The 27,695-nt window shown below is 41.0% G+C and overlaps 1 protein-coding gene and 1 non-coding gene across 22 annotated transcripts in view; one reads left to right on the forward strand and one right to left on the reverse strand.

Annotated features, from left to right (window-relative positions):
* Positions 1–27,695, reverse strand: part of APBB2 (amyloid beta precursor protein binding family B member 2) — a 398,493-nt gene that overhangs the window by 283,122 nt on the left and 87,676 nt on the right. For 13 of the 21 annotated variants that reach the window (XM_063705242.1, XM_055384848.2, XM_019025275.4 and 10 more), the window contains one exon: positions 1,847–1,958. The exons of 6 other annotated variants lie outside the window; for them this stretch is intronic. The gene's annotated coding sequence lies outside the window, so the exon portion shown is untranslated. Of the gene's footprint in view, positions 1–1,846; positions 1,959–18,957; positions 19,076–27,695 lie in introns of all 21 variants that reach the window. 2 more of the 21 variants (XM_063705246.1, XM_063705239.1) reach the window with 1 other exon arrangement.
* LOC115934407 (U6 spliceosomal RNA) lies at positions 14,841–14,944 on the forward strand. The gene has a single exon (XR_004070215.2). It is a non-coding gene; the product is annotated as a U6 spliceosomal RNA (small nuclear RNA).

Genomic DNA, 27,695 nt, shown 5'->3' on the forward strand with positions numbered 1-27,695 from the left:
TCCAATCTAAACACCACTGCAAATATCTAGACCCTGAAAGCCCAGAGAATCAATCATTTGACCTTTTTGTTCTATTTCTGTAGACAGATTGGGTGGCCTCCAACATAATCCTTTTTCAAATATCCTTCCAAAATGGAATAACAACTACAACACACAATTACAACATAAAATATTTCTTTTAAGATTAACATGTGATTACAAGACAATAAAATTCAACCTACAAATTTCTATTTTTTTTTAAATTCCACTGACAATAATATTTCACTATTACAAATATTTCACTGTAACAAAAAAATATATTTTGGGTGAGATTTTCCTTACTTTCAACTAATTCATATTTTAGCAGAGACTTGACATCCCTCAGAAATTACATGTGTATGTGCAGTGTCTGTGTCTGTGTGTATGTGTGTTTGTGTGTTGCACACACACGTATATGGTTTTTGTTTTTTTTTGGGGGGGATGGAGTTTCGCTCTTGTTGCCCAGGCTGGAGTGCAGTGGCACAATCTTGGCTCACTGCAACCTCCGCCTCCCAGGTTCAAGAGATTCTCCTGCCTCAGGCTTCCGAGTAGCTGGGATTACAGGCATGCACCACCATACCCAGCTATTTTTTTGTATTTTTAGCAGAGATGGGGTTTCTCCACGTTGGTCAGGCTGGTCTCGAACTCCCAACCTCAGGTGATCCACCCACCTCGGCCTCCCAAAATATGTATTTTTTCAGTACAAATATTTAACTTCAAATAAGCTTCAAAACTCAAGACCCCTACCTTATTATAATTATTACAAAATAATACCCAATTTAATAATAATTAAATTTATAGTAAATACAATAACAATAGAGCTATAAAATCCAATCTTACTATTTAATACTTTCATAGAACTAAAGCAAAGTTCTGTTCTGTCTTGTTTTATTTTAAACATGCTTCAACTAGCTCATTTGTACTGCCAGAAATAGAGAGGAGCTATAAGACACAAAGCATAGGAAGTTTAGAAAGCTATCTAGTAATTTAATGGAAAAACAATTCCTATTGTCGATAATGTTTCTGGAACATGCTAGAGAGGATATTTGTGTATGTTTCTGTGCGTGCACGTGCATATTTTATTTTGCATATATTGTTACGGGCATTTGGTCGCTCATAATTCCAAGCAGTATCCATTAAAAAAACAGATCGACTTTATATATCTGTAAGGTCCATTTTTCAAAAAGATAAGAGAATAAAACTGAATTTTCTGGTTCCAAGCAATTTTTTCTAAAAGACAGCAAAAACATTCAACAAGTGTCTCAATTAGAATGTCTTATAGTGCCCTCAAAAAAATTCTAAAATAAAACTGGGAGGTGCATCAATTCTTCCAAGACAACGCTACATGAAAAATTTATTGGACAAGCAATTCCACATTTTGCTTTCCTTCCCAGACAAGAAAAGAACCAAGTCGATTTCATACTTACTCTAAAAATTCAGAACCAAAAAGCCTATCCAAAATATCTAAAAGTCTAAAACACCTGAAAGCTCAGACAACTGGACTCACTTTTCTGTCACATCATATTACATTGCCTTGTATTTGATGTTTAATCACTTGCAAATCTGATAAAAGTTTTGTCACAACCTTGAGGACTCAGTTTATGAAACCCAAAAGAAATGGCACAATGTAGAACATCATCTTAATCTCTTGCAAGTTTTTTTTTTACACAAAGAGGTTTCCTGAGTCCCCTTCCATGTTACAAATCCATAAAAACATATAAAATTTATTAAGCCAGGAATGAAAGAAAGTAAAAAGCCATGGAACTATTGTTAACTTTCTGAGAGAGGTATAACAGAATTTTTTAAAAGCAAGTTTAAAATTACTTACTTTTCCCAGGTCTTTGGTACAAAGCTCAGAAGGCAAGCTCCTTTTTTTCCCCACAAAGTCTGTTAATTAATAGCAAGCACCCAAGGAGGTCAGGCAGCCCAAAGAGATCGATCTAGAAAGTGTGTAGAGACAAAAACTTTAAATTCAAAATCATATCAGAAATGAAAAATCAAAATACCCGACTGCCATTCAGAGTATCTCTGCATCAACAAAATAACGATGTCATTGGGATCCTTAAATGATGAGAAATGTAAACTATTTTTCTTTCATAATATACTAACAAGGCTTTCTAAATCTAGATGGCAGTTCGATCTGTCGCCTTATTAAAGTTTCAAAAGCAGGAACTAGTGAGGCTTCTTGGCAACCACTCCTGTTAAAGATGTCTTTCTCAGGGAGTCACAAAAAGGAACCGAGGGAGAATCTGGACTTCTAATTATATTGGGACTTGGGAAGGAAGGTCTTCCGAAATCACACTTGCCAGTTCCCACTTCCAAACATGAGCTCATCTTATAAACACAGAAGTAGTTGTAAATAGAAGTGAATCACAACAACTTAAGGAAAGGTATCAACAACTTTTAAATACTCTTCAAATGTATTAAGCACACCTTAATTTCTGCAGATAAGAATGGGAAGAGAAAGCCGTGTTCATTTTTTCCTAATGAAACAGAAAATCTGACAATTCTAACCTCACTTATAACATGCTACTTCTAGGCCAGGCACGGTGGCTCACACCTATAATCCCAGCACTTTGGGAGGCCCAGGTGGGCAGATCACGACGTCAGGAGTTCAAGACTAGCCTCGTCAACATAGTGAAACCCCATCTCTATTAAAAATACAAAAAATTAGCCAGGCGTGGTGGCATGCGCCTGTAATCCCAGCTACTCAGGAGCCTGAGGCAGGAGAATCGCTTGAACCCGGGAGGCGGAAGTTGCAGTGAGCCAAGATCATGCCACTGCACTCCAGCCTGGGTGACAGTGCGAGACTCCATCTCAAAAAAAAGAAAAGAAAAAAAGAAAAGAAAAAGAAAAACACGTTACTTCCCCAACAATCGTGCAAATGGATTCTAAGGCAATAAAATCATTAATAAAATAAAATAGTTTAAGTAGGCAAAACAGATGCCATATGTAACCTATAACCTAAAGTCGGCATACCCCTCGGGCTCTCTATACTAGACGTAATTCTAAGAAGCGTGATACACTCATTTACAAGCCACAGGAGATTGCAAAATCAATTAGAAAGAGGGCACAGCTACAGCAAGTAGTTGTAACTAAAAATCAGACAGAACCCTGCAAACACCATAAGCATCATTTATTACTATTGCCATTGTTACTGCCAACATTTATATACTGTTGACTCTTATGCCAGGTTCTTCTCTGTGTCTTACATGCATTAACTCTACTTCAGATAGGGACAAGCAGAATTTCACATTTCACTTATCCTCTGGGCATCACTGTATTACCATACAGCACACTCAGTTCTGCTATAACGCTTGTGTTTTTTCAAGAGAATAATTTGAGTGTAACTCGAATTTCATGTTTCTTTATGCATGATTTCACTGCAAGAATACTAGGTTATCGCAGAAGGCTGCACTTGGGCCAAAACCAGCTGCATATGAACACAGAATGAACACAGTCCATGCCTCAAACATCTACCAGTGACTTCAGTTTCCACCAGTGTGCTATGAGCCACACCAAACCATATCTGGTATCCCGACTCCATCTGATTTCAGGTAATCCGTCTGCCACCACTTCACAATAACTCCTAAGTGGCAACCCTTCTAAAGCACGAGTTCACAAGCAAATGTCAGGACTTTTTCGAGTTGAAGTACCATATTTATTGCACTATTTATGTATTTAACCATTTAGTATGTGAAAAATTTGTGCAACAGTATTTACTCAGTTCCCATCCCTTTTTAAGTGTCACTGATAATTTTTTGAGTATTGTGTCCCCAACTGCATTCCTCTCCTAAGCACTGTGAGTTTTACTGCAGGATTCTGCATAATGTGGTTTTTAAGAACACATAGATCATTTTATCAGAATTGACCACATAATAACTAGTGTTTATAAAAGATGCTTGTTATTTATTCAGAAGGGGTGAAATTGTGATTTTCATATTTTGTCATTATGTTTAAGAGGACAGCAACATACTGTAATGCAATTTAAAAAACATTGTCTTTCACAATGTTTACAATTACCAACCATAGACACTTAAGGGTCAGCTTCAGTTACATGATAAATTTATTTATGTAAGATTCCCTAAAGTTGTTAAAGGAGGTATTACAGGACCATTTTGGACAGACCAAGATGACGGTGTTATAAAGATACATTCTTGCAGACAAGACAGCTTAACCATAATTGCTGGAAAGGACAAACTGAATGGAATTACTTTTCATTCTTAAAAACCAATAAATTAAAAAGACTAAATTTTCTTTTAAAGAGTTCAAGATAGGCATAAAGATATATACAAGGAATTTTTCTATTATAAGTAATACTCTTGTAAATAATTTTTAAAACACAATACTCAACAATGGATGGTTTTTTAAAATCTGTAGAATATTTAATAAAAGGAGAAAATGCTCTTAAGCAGTATTGAGAAAGTAGACTATAATGTAATATACTCATCTTCCCAGTTTTGTTTATAAGAAAAAAGACTAGAAAGAAAAAAAAGCCAATATTTGAAAAACTGCTAGTTACAAATGGTAGAATTACAACAGAGTAATTTTTACTTTCTTTATATTTTGCATTAGTGGGAACATCCTTTTTACCCCCACTTTAACGTCACATGTGAATCCAGCCAATAGAATGAAGGCTAGCCAAAAAACAAGAACATCAGGAGCTTCCTTGTCAATCACAAGTATTAATAGGTCCAGTCATGTGGCTGGACCTCTGAAAGTGTTTTCTATCTCATAATTCAAGGACAAATACAGTCCGTCCCAATAGGGATGTTTAAAGCTTATAAACCCATTACAGAGGCCAAAATATAATTTGCTTTTACAGGCTAATACAGTCATGGATTTAGTAAAATCCAGTTGAAAGATTTTTAATTATATAACTGTATCTAAGCTGTCCTAATATCTGAAAGAAATTTCATTCTGAATAAAGAAATTGTATTCTGGATAAAGCTCCTTTCAAACAAGATCAAGATTAAACAAATACAAAGAGGGATGCATTTGGGCATGGGGATAAACTTCCAGTTTGAGGAGTTCTAAATAGCAAGTAAGAAAAGAGAGATTGATCTTTGTAACCTCCAAAAGAACGTGGCTATATTAAAATTTTCCCAATAACAAAACTGACTTTAAAAACTTGCCAAAAACAGTGACTCTTTTAGTCATGAGTGTGCTTAGTTTAATCCCACACACTGATATCGCATAAGAACTGAAGGTTGAGGATATACAGGAATCAACGGCCAATTTGGGACAACTTGGCCACCACACATCTGAGTTCACTCACCCATGCTTGGCTAGGAGTACATTTATTTTATTTTTAATCTATTCATTTTTTTTTCTTTCTAACTATTATTTTAGGTTCAGAGGCACATATGCAGGTATGTTATCTGGATAAATTGTGTGTCACGGGGGTTTGGTATGCAGATTATTTTGTACACAGGTAATGAGCATAATACCCAATAGGTAGTTTTGCAATCCTCACCCTCCTCCCACCCTTGGCCCTCCCACTCTCCTCCCTCAAGTGGGTCCCAGTATCTACTGTTTCCATCTTTGTGTCCATACATACTCAATGTTTAGCTCCCACTTACAAGCGAGAATGTGTGGTATTTGGTTTTCTGCTCCTGTACTAATTCTCTTAGGATAATGGCCTCCAGCTCCATCAATGTTGCTGCAAAGGACGTGATTTAGTTCTTTTTTATGGCTGCATAGTATTCTAGTGTGTATATGTACCACATTTTCTTTCTCCAGGCCACTGTCAAGGGGCACCTGAGTTGATTCCATGTCTTTGCTATTGTGAGTAGTGCACTAGCAGCATATTTAAGTGATGTGTCCCTTTTCACTTTCAATTTAGCTTTGCTGGCATACCTGCATACCCAGTAACTACTTCGTATAGGGCAGTTACTTTAATAGGACTCCCACTCTCAAGAATGTGCTGAGGATTGAAAGTCAGTGGTTGTATGTGTAGGAGAGGGTGGTAGTTTTGTTTTATAAAATTATAAAGTAGTTAACATTCAGCATACATAGCTGAATAATAACCATATCCTTGATATACAATGCATAGATGTATAGTCTGTTTTTGTTTTGTTTTTTACTTCCAAAAATGCTGACACGATGAAAAACAAAAACAAACCCTTATGTTTCAAATGTGCTTTTGTATTTTTTAGCATTTTCATATAGGTTCTCTACCAAATTACTACACGTTTTGTTTCATTTTAGCAAATAGAAAAGGCAAAATAAACATTTTAATTATGCTATTATATATAAAAATATCATGGAAGAAATATGGAGCTCCAGACAAATCAGTCAATTTAAGGTTTAGAGCCTCCTCAGAGACTCTATCATTATATCAAATGCACAATGATTGTTTTGGAAATTTTGAAATTCCTGGCTTTTGTGTCCCACAAGTTGCTGCCTAAAATGCTGCGCATATGCACCTTTAATAATTAACCAAATATTGGCCAGGCGCAGTGGCTCACGCCTGTAATCCCAGCACTCTAGGAGGCCAAGGCGGGCAGATCACGAGGTCAGGAGATTGAGACCATCCTGGCTAACACAGTGAAACCCCGTCTCTACTAAAAATACAAAAAAAATTAGCCAGGTGTGGTGGCGGGCGCCTGTAGTCCCAGCTACTCATGAGGGTGAGGCAGGAGAATGGCGTGAACCCGGGAGGCGGAGCTTGCAGTGAGCCCAGATAGCGCCACTGCACTCCAGCCTGGGCGACAGAGCGAGACCCCGTCTCAAAAAAAAAAAAAAAAAAGAATTAACTAACTATTATAATCAACCAGAAAATCCAGAGACTGTGTCCAATTATGAGTATTCAAAATAAAAACTATGAATCTTAATTTTTCAAAGATATGCTGAGATATACATTCACATATACATACCTTACACTGACTCTGAAAATACAGAGCAGTTAGGAACTCGGCATGGAAACTACACATCTTAAATTGCTTTAAGAATTAGCATATGTATAGCTCAGGGGAATAAATTATCTTACCATTAATGGATATAAAAAAGGGTAACCAATTTTCAGAGTCTACCTAGAAAACACACAGAAACTATTTTTTCTCAGGCTCTAGATCTAAGTCACTTCTGGGGCAGAATTCCAATGTTATCTAAGTTAATCTTTGGCACTATCTCATTTCCCTTTGTGCATTCCTCTTCAACCTCTAGCCCAAAGACCTTCACTTTGGATGGCCTTCTCCCTTCATTGGTGAACATCTAAAACTCTTGATGCCACCATGGGAATAATCTTGGGAAATGGGTGGATGAACTTAAATGATTAATGACTTTTAACTTTTTCTAGGTTAGGCACTTTTGTTTGTTTGTTTGTTTGTTTGTTTGAGATGGAGTCTTGCTCTGTTGCCCAGGCTGGAGTACAGTGGTGCTATCTCGGCTCACTGCAAGCTCCACCTCCCAGGTTCACTGCATTCTCCTGCCTCAGCCTCCCAAGTAGCTGGGACTACAGGCGCCTGCCACCACGCCAGGCTAATTTTTTGTATTTTTAATGGAGATGGGGTTTCACCGTGTTAGCCAGGATGGTCTCGATCTCCTGACCTCGTGATCCACCCACCTCGGCCTTCCAAAGTGCTGGGATTACAGGCGTGAGCCACCGTGCCTGGCCTAGATTAGGTACATTTTAAAAGAAAATCCCAAGTACCTAGATCTTGGTTTCTAAATACTTTTGCTTACTGGAGAAATAGTTGGGTCTGGGCAGAGAAAGTACAAGATAAGTCCAGAACATCTTACTGTGCCAAAAAGCAAGGGAGTGCTCAAATGCTAATGCAGACATGACAAAAGGACATAGGAGGAGATGCTTTAAAAGGGCTCCTCATAGCCAAAAGTGGGGCAGTTTGAACAAAAAAAAAGATGTTGACCAGGCACAGTAGCTCATGCCTATCATCTTAGCACTTTGGGAGGCCAAGGCAGGCAGATCACTTGAAGTCAGGTGTTTGAGATCAGCCTGGCCAACATAGTGAAACCCCATCTTTACAAAAAAATATGAAAATTAGCCAGGCATGGTGGCAGGTGCCTGTAGTTCCAGCTACTTGAGAGATTGAGGTGGGAGAATCTCTTGAACCTGGGAGACGGAGGTTACAGTGAGCTGAGATCACACCGCTGCACTCCAGTCTGGGCAACACAGTGAGACCCTTTCTCAAAAAAAAAAAATGATGTTGTTGAACTATAATACATTGGATTAAAAAAGAAACCATAAACCCACAAATATTCATTGAAAAAATAATGGGTGAAACTCTTCTTTATAAAGGATGCCAGCTAATAAATATCAAAGGGAGAGCAGAAGAAAATCCCACTTTGCAACTACCAGTGCAATCACTGATTCAGTCAACAATCATTAATAGATGCTAAAACCATTCTAGAAAGGGTTGTTGTAGGACAGAACACTCACACACAGTCTCAGAATATCACCCCACAGATTACCTAAGAGAAAAGGCATCTTTACAAACGGAGAGTTCTGGCAGACCAGCTCATCCAAGTGGTGCTCGGCATAATCAATTGCTCATCCAAGTGGTGCTCGGCATAATCAATTCCAGGACAATGCAACAGTAGGTATAGCCACAGTCACTATGTAGCATTTTTGCCAAACATGCTTAATCTGTATCTAATCATAAGGTAACAATCAGACAAAACCAGATTGTGATACATTCTGCAAAACAAAGGTATCTTCCAATGCCATGAACCACAAAAACAAAACAAAAACAGGGTGACTGTTTTAGATTAAAGGAAACTAAAAAGACAAAATTCAATGAATGACTGGACTCATCCTGGATTGGGAGGGGGGTATAAAAGACAGTATTAGGGTAACAGGTGAAATCTGAACATGTATTCAAGTATTATTTATATATCAGACAATATTTATTGGTGATCATCTTATTATAGGCTATGTGGGAAAATATCCTTGTGCTTGAGAAATACATGTTGAAGTATTTAGGGCTAAAAGGTCATAATCTCTACAACTAACTCAGATGGTTCAGCAAACATGTTTTAAGTGTGTGCGTGTAAAGAGACACAGACACAAAAAAACAGAAGAGATGGAGATAAGGCAGATTGGGCAAAATGTTAACACCTTATACAGCAGACTAGTCACAACCTATAAAAACTAGTAACCATAGTTACTTGTGGGCTATACCCACCCTGTATAAAGAGATCATAAAGGAGCTAATGGTTGAAAAGAAACTGACGCACATAGGAATATAGTTCTTCAGTGTTAGAGCATTTAGTCCATTTCTTTAAAAAAAAAAAAAAAATCCAATTCCATTTCTTTTCTGAAGCAATTAATGGTTCTCAGTTGGGAGGAAGAACGTTGAGAAGAAAAAAAGAGACCCGTGGAAGAGGAGGACAGTAGGTAAAAATTACACAGAAAAGTTCAGTTCTCCTCTACCCAGTCTGAAGAAGAGGTAGGTCTTCAAGGTTTAAAACATTCAGCCTGTGTTTCCCATCCTGGTGAGAAACGCTGTGCAGGTGCGGACATTTCCAACAAGCCAGAAAGATTCCCTTTTCCAGATTTACACTGACCAAACACCCTGCCCAGGGAGGGCCAAGGACCTCATTCCTCACCCACCCCTGGCTGAGCCTGCATCAAGGGCAGTGTCTGACACACGCACCCAGGCCTACAGCCTTCAGCAGTCCCTGAAACCTGACATGTCTAAGACAGACATCACCCCAACAAACCCAACCCCTTGTTTCTCCTATCTCTTTTCTTGGTCTATCCAGTCTCAAAACTGCAGCTTCATCTTTTGCTTCTCTTCCCACTGGCCCATTCTTCATACCTTCTCTGCCTCATCAGCATCCTCAAGGCCACACAGGCCACATGGCCTCGCACACTCCAAGTCAAAATACCCTCTCTTTTTCTCTGTTATTCCTCAATTTTCCATCTATGGTGCTCACTTGGCACTTTTTAAATATCTTTGCCACACAGCATTGATTCCACATCCACTGCAAGCCAGTGCTTTGCTATGTTATTTCACTTTAAAAAGCACTACAGGTCCCGCACCATGGTTCTCGCTGTAATCCCGACACTCTAGGAGGCTGAGGAGGGGGATCCTTTGAGGCCAGGAGTTCTAGGCTGCAATGGGCTACAATTGTGCCACTGCACTCCAACCTAGGCGACAGGGCAAGACCCTATCTCTCTACACTAAAAAAAGAAAACAATCACTATAATTTTTTTTTTTTTTTAGACAGAGTCTTGCTCTGTCGCCAGGCTGGAGTGCAGTGACGCCATCTTGGCTCACTGCAACTTCCACCTCCCAGGTTCAAGCAATTCTCCTGCCTCAGCCTCCCAAGTAGCTGGTACTACAGGGGCGTGCCACCACGCCCAGCTAATTTTTGGTTGTTTTGTTTTTTGTTTTTGTTTTTGTTTTTGAGATGGAGTCTCGCTCTGTCACCCAGGCTGGAGTGCAGTGGCGCGATCTTGGCTCACTGCAACCTCCGCCTCCTAGGTTCACGCCATTCTCCTGCCTCAGCCTCCCGAGTAGCCGGGATTACAGGCACCCACCACTACACTGGGCTAATTTTTTATATTTTTGGTAGAGATGGAGTTTCACCATGTTAGCCAGGATGGTCTTGATCTCCTGACCTCATGATCTGCCCGCCTCGGCCTCCCAAAATGCTGGGATTACAGCCGTGAGCCACTGCGCCTGGCCAAGAAAGCAATATGATTTTATAAAGGTGTTTATATCATTTTATCCCTATTTTACAGAAGAATCGGATGTTCCAACATGTGGAATAATTTGTCAAATGTTACGGAGCTAAAAAATTAATATTCAGACCCTTGTCTTCTGGTTCTACCCTAATACCAAGGTGCTTTGTATTATTTAGTTTTAAACACTGTCTCCTGTCCTTTAACCAAGCATAAGGTCCTTGAAGGATGGGACAAATTTTATCATCTTTGTGTTCTCTCCAGAACCTGGTAATACTCATAACTTATGATAACTGATTTATCCATCAAGACTCCACCCAGAGACCACCTTTCTTTCTAATTTACAGCCCCCATCCCTGCAGAAGCAACCACTCCCTCCTGCTTGGCCTCTGTATGTTTCCACTGCAGCACATGCAAGCCGGAATGCAAGGCCCGTGGCTGCCACACATGTGCCTGGCACGCAGGAGGCACTTAGTGTTTACTGAGTGAAATGATTACACATGGCACAGTCGGGTTTCTCAACAAGGTTGTCGTACCGTTAAAAAATTTGACCTCAGCCGGGCACGGTGGCTCACGCTTATAATCCCAGCACTTTGGGAGGCTGAGGCAGGTAGATCACGAGGTCAGGAGTTCGAGACCAGCCTGGCCAACACAGTGAAACCCCATCTCTACTAAAAATATAAAAGTCAGCTGTGTGTGGTGGCGGGCGCCTGGAATCCCAGCTACTCAGGAGGCTGAGGCAGGAGAATCGCTTGAGCCCAGGAGGCAGTGAGCCGAGATCGCACCACTGCACTCCAGCCTGGGCATCAGAGTAAGACTCTGTCTCAAAAAAAAAAAAAAATGGACCTCATTTTTATCCTTATCATGTACTGACGAAAATTATTTTAGGCAAGACTGACAGAAAATGGAGAAGAGAATACAGGTCTGAGCCCCTTTGCATCCCCTCTACTTTGTGTTCTCTCTACATGCTGCCCTGGGTATAGTATGTTCTAGAGCAGCGGTCCCCAACCTTTTTGGCACCAGGAACTGGTTTCGTGAAAGACAATTTTTCCCCAGTAGGGTGAGGGGAGGTTGGAGGGGTTTAGGATGATTCAAACGCATGATGTTTATAGTGCACTTTATTTCTATTATTACACTGTAATATATAATGAAGTAACTATACAATTCACTGTAATGTAGAATCAGTGGGAACCCTGAGCTTGTTTTCCTGAAACTAGACATCCCATCTGGGGGTGATGGGAGACAGTACCAGATCATCAGGCATTAGATTCTCATAAGGAGTGGGCAACCTAGATCCCTCGCATGCACAGGTCACAAAAGGGCTTGTGCTCCTATGAGAATCTAATGCTGCTGCTGATCTGACAGGAGGCGGAGCTCAGGCAGTAATGCAAGAGATAAGGAGCAGCTGGAAATATAGATTAAGCTTTCCTCACTCACCTGCCACTCACCTCCTGCTGTGCAGCCCTGTTCCTAACAGACCACAGAATGGTACCACTCCAAAACTTAGGGGCTGGGGACCCCATTTGCAGAAGAGTGCTTCCAAATTTTAATGTATATGTAATAGCAATCAATAAAAATTATGATTCAGTATGTCTGTGGTGGAGCCCAAGATTCTGCATTTCTAACAAGTTCCCAAGAGATAGCAATGCTGCTGATCCACAGAACATTCTTTGGAGTAGCAAAAAGTTCTAGACAGTTATAGTGAAACTATGCCCATTTAAAGAGAATATAACATGTAGATTGAAATGACTAGACATAATTTCACAGAATGTTAATGCTAGTTGTCTCTGGGTTTCTTCTTTCTGCTTTTCTGTAATTTCCATGTATTGTATAATGACTCTTGCTGATGGAAATAAAAATTTTAAATGCTCTCTATATATATACATGCACAAAAAAACTGCATATTTGGACATTTCCATTCTGCATAGCTCCATCTTTATTTAAGCAACAAATATACTTAAAAGGACTAGCCTTGGGATAGAACAGGTTGGTGAATTTAGCAATTCCCTATATTCTCATTTTAACATGCAAATTAACATGAAACAGCAATTACCCTTAACAAGCAGTCGCCATTACAAGTATTGTTTTTCTCAGGTCCTTTCCCTTAAAAGAAAGAGAAAGAATCCGTTCAGTTGGAATACAATAAAAGGCAAACCAAATTAAGGGCAGATAGAAAAAAACCAGCAGGCAGTACACTGGAGCTCTTCCAAGTGGGTCAACAGAACCACAGGAAAGTTGAAACAGAGATGGAAATGCTTTTCTCACAGCAGAGGTGGGATGGGCTGAGTTCCGCAGCAAGGTGAAATGAAATAAATTAAAGCATCATTCACTGTGCACCTGCAGGTGAGGTGGAAAAGAAACGATCCTTGGAGGAGCGCCACCTCCAAAGCAGAATGAGGAGAGATCATTAGGAAAAGGCAATTAGAGGGCACATATTTGCAATAAAACACTCCCAAAGCACCCGACCTCTCTTCAGTGGAGTTCCAATGAATACCAAGTTATATTCCCTCAGTCATGGAAGATGTAGCCCCAGCTGGTGGGCATTTCACTCCCACTGCAATGCCTGCAACAATTCCAGGGACTTGCTTGGCCACAAGTATCTGGGATACAGGCAGGGCCAAAAAGAAGGCACCCAACCATCCCATGGCCTATGCAGGGCACTCCTGGTTATAGCAGGCCTGGCAGCGCCCTGCACACTCTGCGTTCTACTCCCTTCCCACTTCCAGGTAAGAGTTTCTCACTGCAGGATATGGGTTTTCATACCATAGTTCTGCCCACAGTCCTACCTGATGTTTTTCCTTAAAGAAAAACTGTGAAATTCTGTACGAAATTCCACTAAGGTTGGAACCTAGGGTTCAAAAAACCTGTAAATACAATGAAGCCAAAAATCACTTCTGTGGGTCTACACAGCATTATTAAGAATGTGGTTTCAGGCCGGGCGTGGTGGCTCACGCCTGTAATCCCAGCACTTTGGGAGGCCAAGGCAGGTGGATCATGAGGTCAGGAGTTCGAGACCAGCCTGACCAACATGGTGAAACCCCACCTCTACTAAAAATGCAAAATTAGCCAGGTGTGGTGGCACGCACCTGTAATCCCAGCTACTCAGGAGGCTGAGGCAGAAGAACTGCTTGAATCCAGGAGGCGGCGGTTGCAGTGAGCAGAGATTGCACAATGGCACTCCAACCTGGGCGACAGAGTGAGACTCTGTCTCAAAAAAAAAAAAAAAAACCAATGTGGTTTCATATCTGTGAAGGTTAGACATACCAGACATTCAGCTCAGCAGAAAACAACGAGCCACTGTATGTCTACTGAATTCTGTGAGTCCAGGGCTGGGTTATTTAACTCAAGGAAAGCAAGCATATGCTGAGTTTAAAAATGTGATTACCTGAAATTGCAAAACTAGTATCAAAGGCACCAACCTGATGAGAGAAAAAATATCTGAATTTATATGGACTTCCTTCCATTTACCTTGAAATTCAGTATTGTTTCTTTTTTGAATTATTTTGGTGTTAGATAGGGATATCTGAGTTGGGGGAAAGCTCCATAATCTTTTCAATGTTCCAAATCATAAAAACCTCAATATCATAGCTGGAATTTTAGATTTAAAGAGAGGTAAGAGGCATAACAATGCAATACAAAATCATGTCATCTGCAAACAGAGACAATTTGACTAAATTGTCACTCATCTAGTCAACATAGTATTGAAAGTTCTGGCCAGGGCAATCAGGCAAGAGAAAGAAATAAAGAGTATTCAAATAAAAAGAGAGGAAGTCAAATTGTCTCTGTTTGCAGATGACATGATTGTGTATTTAAAACAATACACAGCCTTTTGCCTGGATTCTGGTTTAAAATTTTGTTAAAACACTAAAGGTCTGGGAAATGAATTTAGAAAGTTTGATTATGGACTAATATTAGTAATATTTGGGGACTACTGTTAATTTTGTTTGGTATGATAATGGTGGTGTACTTTTATTATGAAGCTTCCTTATTTTTTGGAGATGGATGCTAAAGTATTGAGGGTTAAAATGTCATGACAGGCCGGGTGCGGTGGCTCACACCTGTAATCCCAGTACTTTGGGAGGCAGAGGTGGATGCATCTCCTGAGATCAGGAGTTTGAGACCAGCCTGGCCAACATGGTGAACCCTGTCTGTACTAAAAATACAAAAATTAGTGCTCGCTTCAGTAACACATATACTACAACTGGAACGACACAGACATTAGCCTGGCCCCTGCGCAAGGATGACACACAAATTCATGGAGCGTTCCATATTTTTCTTATGAACATCAACGCAAAAATCCTCAATAAAATACTGGCAAACCCAATCTGGCAGCACATCAAAAAGCTTATCCACCACGATCAAGTTGGCTTCATCCCTGAGAAGCAAGGCTGGTTCAACATACACAAATCAATAAACGTAATCCACCACATAAACAGAACCAATGACAAAAACCACATGATTATCTCAATAGATGCAGAAAAGGCCTTCGATAAAATTCAACACCCCTTCATGCTAAAAACTTAATAAACTAGGTACTGATGGAACGTATTTCAAAATAATAAGAGTTATTTATGACAAACCCACAGCCAATATCATACTGAATGGGTAAAAGCTGGAAGCATTCCCTTTGAAAACTGGCACAAGACAAGGATGCCCTCTCTCATCACTCGTATTCAACATAGTATTGAAAGTTCTGGCCAGGGCAATCAGGCAAGAGGAAGAAATAAACAGTATTCAAATAAAAAGAGAAGAAGTCAAATTGTCTCTGTTTGCAGATGACATGATTGTGTATTTAGAAAGCCCAATTGTCTCAGCCCAAAATCTCAAGCTGATAAGCAACTTCCGCAAAGTCTCAGGATACAAAATCAATGTGCAAAATCACAAGTATTCCTATACACCAATAACAGACGAACAGAGAGCCAAATCATAAGTGAACTCCCATTCACAACTGCTACAAAAAGAATAAAATACCTAGGAATCCAACTTACAAGGGATGTGAAGGACCCCTTCAAGGAGAACTACAAACCACTGCTCAAGGAAATAAGAGAGGACACAAACAAATGGAAAAACATTCCATTCTCATGGATAGGAAGAATCAATATTGTTAAAATGGCCATACTGCCCAAAGTAATTTATAGATTCAATGCTATCCCCATCAAGCTACCATTGACTTTCTTCACAGAATTAGAAAATACTACTTTAAATTTCACATGGAACCAAAAAAGAGCCCGTATACCCAAGACAATCCTAAGCAAAAAGAACAAAGCTGGAGGCATCATGCTACCTGACTTCAAACTATACTACAAGGCTACAGTAACCAAAAGAGCATGGTACTGGTACCAAAACATATATACAGACCAATGGAACAGAACAAAGGCATCAGAAATAACGCCACACAGCTACAACCATCTGATCTTTGACAAACCTGACAAAAACAAGCAACAGGGAAAGGATTCCCTATTTCATAAATGGTGCTGGGAAAACTGGCTAGCCATATGCAGCATACTGAAACTGGACCCTCTCCTTACAACTTATACAAAAATTAACTCATGATGGATTAAAGACTTAAACATAGATCTAAAATCATAAAAACCCTAGAAGGAAACCTAGACAATACCATTCAGGACATAGGCATGGGTAAAGACTTCATGACTAAAACACCAAAAGCAATGGCAACAAAAACCAAAATTGACAAATGGGATCTAATCAAAACTAAAGAGCTTCTGCACAGCAAGGGAAACTATCATCAGAGTGAACAGGCAACCGACAGAATGGGAGAAAATTTTTGCAATCTATCCATCTGACAAAGGGCTAATATTCAAAATCTACAAGGAGCTTAAAAAAATTTCCAAAAAAAGACCCATCAAAAAGTGGGCAAAGGATATGAGCAGACACTTCTCAAAAGAAAACATTTATGCAGCCAACAAACATATGAAAAAATGTTCATCATCACTGGTCATTAGAGAAATGCAAATCAAAACCACAATGAGATACCATCTCATGCCAATTAGAATGGCGATCATTAAAAAGTCAGGAAACAACAGATACTAGAGAGGATGTGGAGAAATAGGAACACTATTACACTGTTGGTGGGAGTGTAAATTAGTTCAACCATTGTGGAAGACAGTGTGGCGATTCCTCGAGGATCTAGAACCAGAAATACCATTTGACCCAGCAACCCCATTACTGGGTATATACCAAAAAGATTATAAATCATTCTACTATAAAGACACATACACACGTATGTTTATTGCAGCACAGTTCACAATAGCAGAGACTTGGAAACAACCTAAATGCCCATCAGTGATAGACTGGATAAAGCAAATGTGGCACATATACACCATGGAATACTATGCAGACATAAAAAAGGATGAGTTCACGTCTTTTGCAGGAACATGGATGAAGCTGGAAACCATCATTCTTAGCAAACTAACACAGGAACAGAAAACCAAACACTGCATGTTATCACTCATGGGTGGGAGTTGAACAATGGGAACACATGGACACAGGGAGGGGAAGATCACACACCGGGGCCTGTCGGTGGGTAGGGGGCCAGGAGAGGGACAGCATTAGGAGAAATACCTAATGTAGATGGCTGGTTGATGGGTGCAGCAAGCCAACATGGCAAGTGTATACCTATGTGGCAAACCTGCACGTTCTGCACATGTACCCCAGAACTTAAACTATAACTTAAAAAAATACAAAAATGAGCTGGGCATGGTGGCGGGTGCCTGTAATCCCAGCTACTCGGGAGGCTGAGGCAGGAGAATTGCTTGAACCTGGGAGGCAGAGGTTGCAGTGACCCAAGATCGTGTCACTGCTTTCCAACATGGGCAACAAGAGCGAAACTCTGTCTCAAAAAAATAAAGTCATGCTAGCTATAATTAATTTTTAATGATTTGGCAAAAAATAATATATATTGATTTCTATACAGAAAGCAAATAAAGAATGTTAATAATTGTATAAATGAGGGGTGTTATATGGGTGTTCATTGTACTGTTCTTTTTTCTATACTTGAAAACTTTTAGAAAAGCTGAAATACATATCTGTCAAAAGCATTTATGGCCTTACACCTTTCTCTCTCTCGTCCTGTTGTCTTGCCAAATTAAATTATAGTCCGCTTACATTGGGTGATTTTCCTTCCTCCAAAAGACATTCTCACACGTTCCCACCTCTGTAGCTTTGTGAGATATAGTCTCTCAACCTGGTGTTTTATTCTCCCATCACTGTCCCTCAGTTAAGAACAGACCCATTCTTTTGGGTCCATCACAAATGTTGCCTTCTCTAGGAAAGCTTTCCTAACCCCTCCATTCCAACTTTAGGCGATCCCCTCTTTTCTGACTCTCAGTGACACTCTGCAGCTCACATCACAGGTATCACATTCTGTCCTGCATGGTCTTTAAGAAGATATTTACTAAGAGTTTCTCATGGGTGAGGCCAGAGTCTGGAAACTCTCATATGTGTTCTTTCATTTAATCCCTACCTCAATGAGGTAGGAATTATTATTATTTTTGAGATGGAGTCTCACTCTGTCACCCAGGCTGGAGTGCAGTGGCGCAATCTCAGCTCACTGCAACCTCCACCTCCCAGGTTCAAGCAATTCTCCTGCCTCAGCCTCTCGAATAGCTGGGATTACAGGTGCCCACCACCACGCCCAGCTAATTTTTGTATTTTTGATAAAGATGGGGTTTCACCATCTTGGCCAGGCTGGTCTTCAACTCCTGACCTTGTGATCCACCCGCCTTGGCCTCCCAAAGTGCTGGGATTACAGGCGTGAGGCACCACGCCTGGCCTAGGAATTATTATCATCTTCTTTTCACAGGTGAGAAAACAGGTTGAGAGGCTGGGTGACTTGCCCAAGTCATAGGATTGGTGGATGGTAGGGCCAGGGTTCATTCCCACTCAGCCCCATCTGCTTCCAAATTCCTAAGCGCTAGTGTGGTGTCATTTGCACCATGGCTTGATCCTTCCCTACTCTATTATACCAACTCAAGGGCAGGCAGAGCATCTTTATTTCAACAACATCTGTGCAAAGTCACTATGTGTCAGGCAACTGTTCTACATGATGGGATAAGGTGGCAAATGAAAAAGGACAGTATTTGACTCAGGTCAAAACTAAGGAAATCTAGTTGAGGGCAGTGGCTTATATCTGTAATCCCAGCACTTTGAGAAGCTAAGCGGGGAGAGACTCACATGAGCCCTGGAGTTCAAGACCAGCCTGGGCAACACGGAGAAACTGTATCTACAAAAAAAAAAAAAAAAAATTAGCCAGGAGCAGTGGGGCATACCTGTGGTCCCAGCTATTCAGGAGGCTGAGGAAGGAAGATCAGTTGAGCCTGGGAGATCAAGGCTGCAGTGAGCCATGACTGTACCACGGCACTCCAGCCTGGGTGATGGAGCAAGATCCTATCAAAACAAAAAACAAAAAACAAAAAACCAAAAAACTCTAAGGAAATCTGATCTAATTAGCCACTAGTCGTGGATCTGAATGAGCTGACGTGGAGCCAGGCCTTGAAGGATCTTGAGGAACAGAGTCACTAGTCGTGGATTCGAATGAGTTCTGTGTCTTGACTTCAATTTCTAAGCCTCCGTTTTCCTCATCTATAAAATGATGATGACACCTTTACCACCCATATCATGGTATTTTTATGAGGCTAAATTACAGCATGCAACACAAACCGTCAAATACCCGAATGCTGTTAATTATTGTCATTAATATTATCAAATGGCATCTATTAAATATTTATGTGTCTGTGACGCTTGTTATCACATCTGTAGTTTTCCAGGAGTTTGATCTAAAAAAAGAGTTACTATCACTGATGGTGATTTATTAGGCCAGCTTCATATAGGAAGGTTTTTATATGTGGTACTTTTTATATGTGCTGAATAAATCTGATAGCCTTTAGTTAATAAAAACGTATCAATATAGCTTAATTATAACAAGCATACCATATTAAGATACAAAAAAAGAGAAAGGGAGGTGAGGGAGTATTGAGATACTCTGTACTATCTGCTCAGTTTTTCTGTAAATCTAAAAATGCTTTAAAAAAAAAATTAAGACTGGCCGGGCGTGGTGGCTCACGCCTGTAATTCTAGCACTTTGGCAGGCTGAAGCAGGCAAAATGATTAAGCTCAGGAGTTCAAGACCGGCCTTGGCAATACAGCGAAACCCCATCTCTACAAAAATACAAAAATTAGCCAGGCGTTGTAGTGCGCACCTGTGGCCCCAGCTACTCAGGAGGAGGGGGCAGGAAGATGGTTTGAGCCCTGGAGGTTGAGGCTGCGGCAAACCGAGATCATGCCACTGTACTCCAGCCTGGGTGACAGAGTGAGGCCTGTCTCAAGAATAATTGATTTTTTTTTTAAGAGCATCATGAACATGAGGTCAATTTTCTTGACTGGCTTATAAACTACCTCTTAAACTAATTCCAAAGAAGTGTAGTCCTGTTGTCTTTAACAAAGAAGGTGGCACTGAAACGTGTGAATGGGGCCGACTGGGGGAGTGAGTTTGAACTAGGATCTCTAGCTAAATGTGTGTGGCACGTGTTTTTTAAACTTAATCTCATGCATTTATATTCCTCCTTTTATACAACACTAACATGTTTCGGGCTCCAAGTTCTCCAGCTTAATTCACTACATTTTAATTAACATACCCAGGAAGGAATTTACACACCTCCTACTCCTCTAACAAGTAAAGTAAGTCCCAGAAAGGCTCTAGGAAGTTCCATTAAAAAAAAAAAAAGTTGGCAATTTTTTTTCCCTTAAAAATCGCCGTCCCAATTCCCAAGTTCTATAGACAATCTTAAACCCAGAACTTCAAGCGTCTGTCTGTACATTAACATACTCCACCATACTATATCCGATTCCTGCCTAAAGAAGGGAGCTCAGCCTTTCACATGCCCTGTCCAGAGACTCCTCTCAACTGTAACAAGAGACTCCACACTGCATTTGTGAGATCTGCACATATAAAAAGTCTACCACATATAAAAACCTTCCTATGTGGAGCTGGCCTAAGAAATCACCATCAGTGGCAGCAACTGAGTTTTTTAGATCAAACTCCTGGAAAACTACAAATGTGATAACAAGCATTACAAATAAATATTTAACAGACGCCATTTGATAATATTCATGACAATAATAAGTAACAGCATTCGGGTATTTTATGGTTTGTGTTCCATGCTGTAATTTAGCCTCATAAAAATACCGTGATATGGGTGGTAAAGATGTCATCACCATTATATAGATGAGGAAAACGGAGGCTTACGAATTGAAGTCAAGACACAGAACTCATTCAAATCCATGACTAGTGACTCTGTTCCTCAGGATCCTTCAAGGCCTGGCTCCATGCCAGCTGTGTTTTCACTCTCCGCCAGAAAGACAGGATCACTCTCATTTTTTAATAATTTTCCACAGTCCTCTTGTCATCCATGGAGGTTCTCTCTTTCTCTGCAGACCACCTATCTGTTCATGCCTCCAATCTCCTGAGCAGAATTATATAAACCGACTCAGGCCTAGGACCTGGCTCACTCACCCAGGTCCCGCTGTGTTAACAAAGTGCCTTTGCATGCAGTGGAAGCTCCTCAACCCCAAAGGCCCCACAACCACGTGACTGATCCTGTGCTGCAAAACCGACACGTGAGCAAAAGCCAAGGAACAAAAACAGACCTCGTTCCAGTGCTTCAAAACTTATGGGAAATCCAAGGTGACTTATTTTCCTTGACCTTAAAATAATGTTTAAGTTTTATAACATGGCTGATAATCATAAATGGAAAAGGGAGTTTTCTTTTCCCCTGGGGCCCTGAGCCAGCCCTCCAATTTGGGGCCAAGATTGTTGAGAAAATGTGCCACGATACTTAATTTTTGGCCAGATTCCAGAAAAAGTAGGGGAGAAAAATGAGTTTCACCATCCGTACAGCTTGGGCTGCTTTCACAGGCACCGCGCTCTTGCAAAATACGGCCTAAAATTGACTTCTGCATATTTCTCTTTGCCAAGTTGACCATTTTGTTACTAGAACCTTTGATTCTCAGAACCTAAATCAAATGAAAAGTCAAATATTTTTAAAAGATCAAATTATCTGAAAACTTCAGCTCTGCCTCAGTACAAAATATAAAGCTCCTGGCTTTATATACACAGATAGTGACTAATTCACGGTGTTAACTTCTTGTACCTGAAAGAAAATGGAAGGCTTCCAAAGTACTGGGATATCACAGAAGCTGCTGAAAGAAGCAGTTTACTGAATGGTACTTCTGTGTCTTCACAGTTTTAACATGCTCAACGGTGGAAAACGAAAACTGTTTGAAGTGGCTAAAATTCAATGCTTGCTTTGTTTGTAACCAGAATAACCAAAACTGAATATAGTTCCCCAAGATTTTTAATGTCCTGCTTACTGTATTTTTCCTTCTGCAGCCAATTAGAAATGATACTTTTAAAAAATAAAATGTTTAACTCTAGCATCAGTAACATACGTGCTTTGAATTTTTATCAGGAATGGAAAATGGAATGCGTAGAGCTACCCACATCTTCCTTGTCTTGCAAATATTATAGCATCAAACACCACAAAAATAATGAGAAATGTCCTCAAATTTCACAGTTAATAAATAGTTCCTCTATCCTGGTCAGAAAAGCAACGGAAGAATACCAGAGGGTACTTGGGAGCGTGTGTGTGTACACGCTCACGCGTGCACATCTGTGGTGTGGCTGGGGTTGGGAGTGAGGGAAAGCGACAGAGTTGGGATGCAGCTAAGACTCCTGAGGTGTCCCCTAGGATGGAAATCCTCCACCTGCCCTCTACTCTGCCACCGTGTTGTGTGTTCTGGGAAGCTGACCCATTTAACAACAGGCTGTCTTGCCCACTGGCTCCCATTTTGGTTCAGCCAAATCCTTTCCCACCAGATTCCCTGAGTCCTGTCAGGTGGCTCTCTATATAGGGTCCCCTGGAAACTGCTTCCTCCCTCACCCCTCAGGCCTAGGAGTGGGAGGAGCTTGGCTATTACTAGCCCCCGGATGCTGCCACTTCTTTGTGGCTCCTATATACCCTGTCCCCAATATTTTTTATGGCAACATTTTTAATATATGGCTTCCTTTTTTGGTTGTGTGTGTGTGTGTATGTGTGTGTGTGTGTATGTGTGTGTGTCTGAAACAGGGTCTCACACTGTCACCAAAGCTGGAGTGCAGTGGCCCCATCTCGGCTCACTGTAGCCTCGACTTCCCGAGCTCAAGCAATCCCTGACCTCAGCCTCCTAAGTAGTGCAACTACAGGGCACACCACCAGGCTTGACTAATTTTGTTTATTTTTTGTACAGACAGGAGTCTTACTAAGTTGCCCATGCTGGTCTCAAACTCCTGGGCTCAAGCAATCCTCCTGCCTTGGCCACCCAAAGTGCAAGGATTACAAGTGTGAGCCACCACACCTGCTTGTTTTTAATATATGTTAATCAACAAGTACAATGACACTTGAGGACAGTACAAGTATCTTCATTGTTCTGACTGGGGTCTGTACAATAGTTTTCCTCCACAATAGAAGCTGACTTTTTTTTGAAAATTTTTTATATAATTTAATGAAACAATTTGGTCTCCCTACCTTCTTCCCCTCTGTTCTTCAATCCATTCGAAACAACACTAGCAGATTAATTGTCCTGAAGCACCAAGGTAGGAGTGGCATTCCCTCCACACTAGAGTCCATTGTCTTCCCATTACCTACCATATGCCACCTGTTTTCTTATGGGACCTGGACTGATATGGATACCTGAAGCTTTGAACACTCCCCTAAGAAGATCCTGGCCTGTAATTCCTATTGTCTTGATCCTACTTTTATAACACTCTTAAAGCTAACTGTTGTGGCTGGTGAACTGAAAGGGTTTTTCTTTCTTTTAATCCACAAAATGCCATTATCTGCAATAAACCATAAGGCAGAGGATATATCTTGTAATTTCAGTGATTTTTTTAAAAAACGTTACCAGATCAAGTTAGTTCTTTGCTCAAAGCCTTTTCGTCTCTCCCAGAATTAAAAATGTTTTAAGTCCTTATTCTGCCCTGCCGTGCCACGCCCTCCGAATCCTGTCCCTCACCCCACCAATATTTTTCTGTCCTCACCTCTGCCCTGGCCTCCAGGACAGCATTCCCATTCTTCAAACACGCCGCACTGGCTCCACCTGGGGGCCTATGCCCCTGCAGTTCCCTCCACCTGGAATGCCACCTCCTGAGTCTTCATGTCACAAATTCCTACTCACCTGATTCTTGTGGCCAAAAGCCTTGGCCCAGCACCACATCTCCAGCAGCCCTCTCTTGCCCCAGCTCTCTCTCTCTCTCTCCCTTTGTCTTTTCTTCCTGGTGCTTCTTCCCCCAGTGCTTACCATCCATCTCCTCCCATGAGAATGTAGGGTCCCCAAGGAGGGACTTTATTAGGCTCACCATTCATCGTCACTGCCTGGAACAGTGGCAAGCAGACAGCTGGCACTCACTAAATATTTGTTGAATAAATGAATGATTCGGTCGGTCAGAGAGGGAAAAGAAAGAACAGCTGGTCCACTTTCTTAATGGTTGTGGCTCAATTTCCAGTGACCAAGGAGATGCTCAGTGGTTATCTTTTGCAGATTACATTGAAGGGATTCTGTTTCTATTAAAAGATGAGCTTATGGAATAACCTGCCATCCAACATGAGGATATTCCACCCTGCATGTCAAAACCAGCACACTGCACAGTAAACAATCAAAAATATGATCAAATGTAAATTCAGAGGCTGAGTGTGGTGGCTCACGCCTGTAATCCCAGCACTTTGGGAGGCCAAGGCAGGTGGATCACTTGAGGTCAGGAGTTTGTGACCAGCCTGGTCAACATGGTGAAACTCCATCTCTACTAAAAATACAAAAATTAGCTGGGTATGGTGGCATGCGCCTGCAGTACCAGCTACTCAGGAGGCTGAGGCAGGAGAATTGCTTGAAGTTGGAAGGCGGAGGTTGCAGTGAGCCCAGATGGCACCACTGCACTCCAGCCTGGGCGACAGCAAGACTCTGTCTCACAAAAAAAAAAAAAAAAAAAAAAAAAAACACAAGTAAATTTAAACGATTGCTTAAACTAGCAGGGAAGGGCAGAGATATCTGTAAAGGACCAGACAGTAAATAACTGAACACTGTGTGGACTAGAGTCTCTGTGACAATACTCAACTCTGCTGCTGTACCATGAAAGTTGCTTTTCATGGCCATCCAGAAAGCTGTGCTGCCTCAGCAGGAAGAAGCTTGCCCACAGAGCTTTGATATACAGTGCGGAATATCCTCATACATGGATGAACACAGCTGTGTTCCAATAAAACTTTATTATAAACAATGAAATACAAATTTCTATAATTTTCAGCTGTCACAAAATTCTTCTCCTACTTTTGACTTTTCTTCAAGCATTTATTTTATTTTATTTTATTTATTTTATTTTTTGAGACAAAGTCTCACTCTGTCGCCCAGGCTGGAGTGCAGTGGCGTGATCTCGGCTCACTGCAAGCTCCACCTCCCGCATTCACGCCATTCTCCTGCCTCAGCCTCCTGAGTAGCTGGGACTATAGGCGCCCACCACCATGCCTGGCTAATTTTTTGTATTTTTAGTAGAGACCGTGTTAGCCAGGATGGTCTCGATCTCTTGACCTCATGATCCGCCCGCCTCCCCAAATCCCAAAGTGCTGGGATTACAGGCGTGAGCCACCGCGCCTGGCCTCTTCAAGCATTTAAAAATGTAAAAACCATTCTAGGCTCATGGGCCATATAAAAAAAACAGGTGGCAAGCTGGATTTGGCCTCCAAGCTGTAGTTTGCTGATCTCTGGTTTATATCATTTCTCAAGCTGGCTATTTTTGTCTTGATAAAATACATTCTACCCCATGAATCTGTTGGATATTCTACAACTGATTAAACATGGAATAAATGCATTTGTTATAATTGGCAGGAAAAATAGTTTATTTGGGTAAATAAACATCACTTAATCACTCTTCTAAGACTATCCTTCCACCCAGATTTTGGTCATCTTCTCACACAAGCTCTGTTAGCGTCTCTTTCCTCACCTAAGTACCTTCAATCTGCCATCCTACTGAAGAAATTCCATCGTACTCTTTCTTTCTTTTCAGAAATGGGAATTACAATGAAACTTTGGGATAGGGAGAAAAGGGTGGCTTCCCAAGCTTTGGGGCAAGGCAAATTCCAGGATAATGTTTTATGACTAAGGGTACAATGCATTGCCTACACTTTCCTTTTAAGTACTTTCGAACACACCCTGTTGTGTGGGCCCTGGAATGAGAACTATTTTGATTGCAGGTGCTGCTAGAATTCAGGGTCATCTGTCCCCACAAGCTACAAAATTTCCTGAAAAAGCCAGGTTGCATGATGGCATAGCCAAAAGCATGTTATTTCATAACTTAAAGCACAAGATTTTAAATTTCACTCAATTATAATAGTCTCATTCCTCTTACATAACAGCAATATGTGAAGATATGGAATTTGAAGAAGCACTTTTCATGGTATTACTCAGAAGAGTCGACCACACATAATGAAGAGGTGTGATTAACATCAAACACATCTATGTGGCCCTAGATACAAAATAGAGAATGAGAGTACTTCACTTTAGGTCTCCAGGTATTTTAAATATCCTGAGGTTGGGTGTCCCAGCAACCCAATCAAGAAGGAATTCAAGAAGATAGTTCGCAACATTTATGCCTCTCATTTTCTTCAAACCTACGATACATCGAAAAAAAACCAAAATTTACTATAACCTAATTAATCACAGACTCCACTCGCCCTACCCATTTTGAAAACAGATCTATTGGAATGTGAAATGAAAACTTTTTAAGTTCTTTGGAAGACCTCTAAGTGCTCTGCTGCTTGGAAAATTTCCAAGTAAATCAAATTCAAATAAATAGGCCAAAGGAAGCCAATGGCTTTCCAACTCCTACTGTAAGTAACATACACCCTACACATTTACTGTGAAAACCAGGGATTAAATTAAGCTTCACTTAAATTCCAAGCTGCCGGAGACAGTCTCTTGAGAAAGCAGCCTTGGCTTGAAACCCTGGCATCCCATGCACATGGTCCAATTCACACCAAAGACAGCCGTCCACAAAGCTGTCCTGCCTCAGCAAGAATCTCATCTAGTCAGCTGAGCTTGGGACTATCCATATAAATGAAACCCGAGGACTCCAATCACAGAAAGTTGTAAGATAAGCACCTCAGCTTCGTCTCACACCTTTAATTGGAGTTTTGGAAGGAAATAAAAATGCTGACAAGGTATGCAGCTTCCAACAAAAATGATCAGAAAGGCCAGGCACAGTGGTTCACACCTGTAATCCCAGCACTGTGGGAGGCAGAGACCGGGGGAATGCTTGAATCCAGGAGTTCAAGACCAGCCTGGGCAATATAGTGAGATCCTGTCTCTACAGAAAAAAAAAAAATTAGCTGGGCATGGTGGTGCATGCCTGTGGTCCCAGCTACTTGGGAGGCTGAAGCAGGAGGATCACTTGAGACCAGGAAGTCAAGGCTACAGTAAGCTGTTTCACACCTCTGCACTCCAGTCTGGGCGACAGAGCAAGACCCTGTCAATAAATAAGTAAATGAATAAACAACAGAAGAAAATGATCAGAAATGAATGACTAATGAACAACAGACAACAGCAGTTACCTGGCGACCCTGTGAGCATTCAAACAGAAACATCCATCTTGGGATACCCAGGGCACTACTGAGTCTCCCTCTTCCTGACTTGCAGGGAGACTGTGATGCTAAAATAGCCTGGGCTGCCTGCTTGTAGTAGTTTGATAGGGCTGCCATAACAAAGTACCACGACTGGGTGGCTTAAACAACAGAAAGTTATTTTCTCACATTTCTGGAGGCTAGAAATGTGAAATCAAGGTGTCAGCAGCACTGGTTTATTCTGAGGCCTCTCTCCTTGGCTTGTAGAGAGCCGTCTTATCCCTATGTCTTCACAGTGTCCTCCCACTGAACGTGTCTGTGCCTAATTTCTTCTTCTTATAAGGCACCAATCAGACTGCACTAGGACC

The sequence above is a fragment of the Gorilla gorilla genome, chromosome 3, assembly GCF_029281585.2.
Source record: "Gorilla gorilla gorilla isolate KB3781 chromosome 3, NHGRI_mGorGor1-v2.1_pri, whole genome shotgun sequence".
Classification (NCBI taxonomy): Eukaryota; Metazoa; Chordata; class Mammalia; order Primates; family Hominidae; genus Gorilla; species Gorilla gorilla.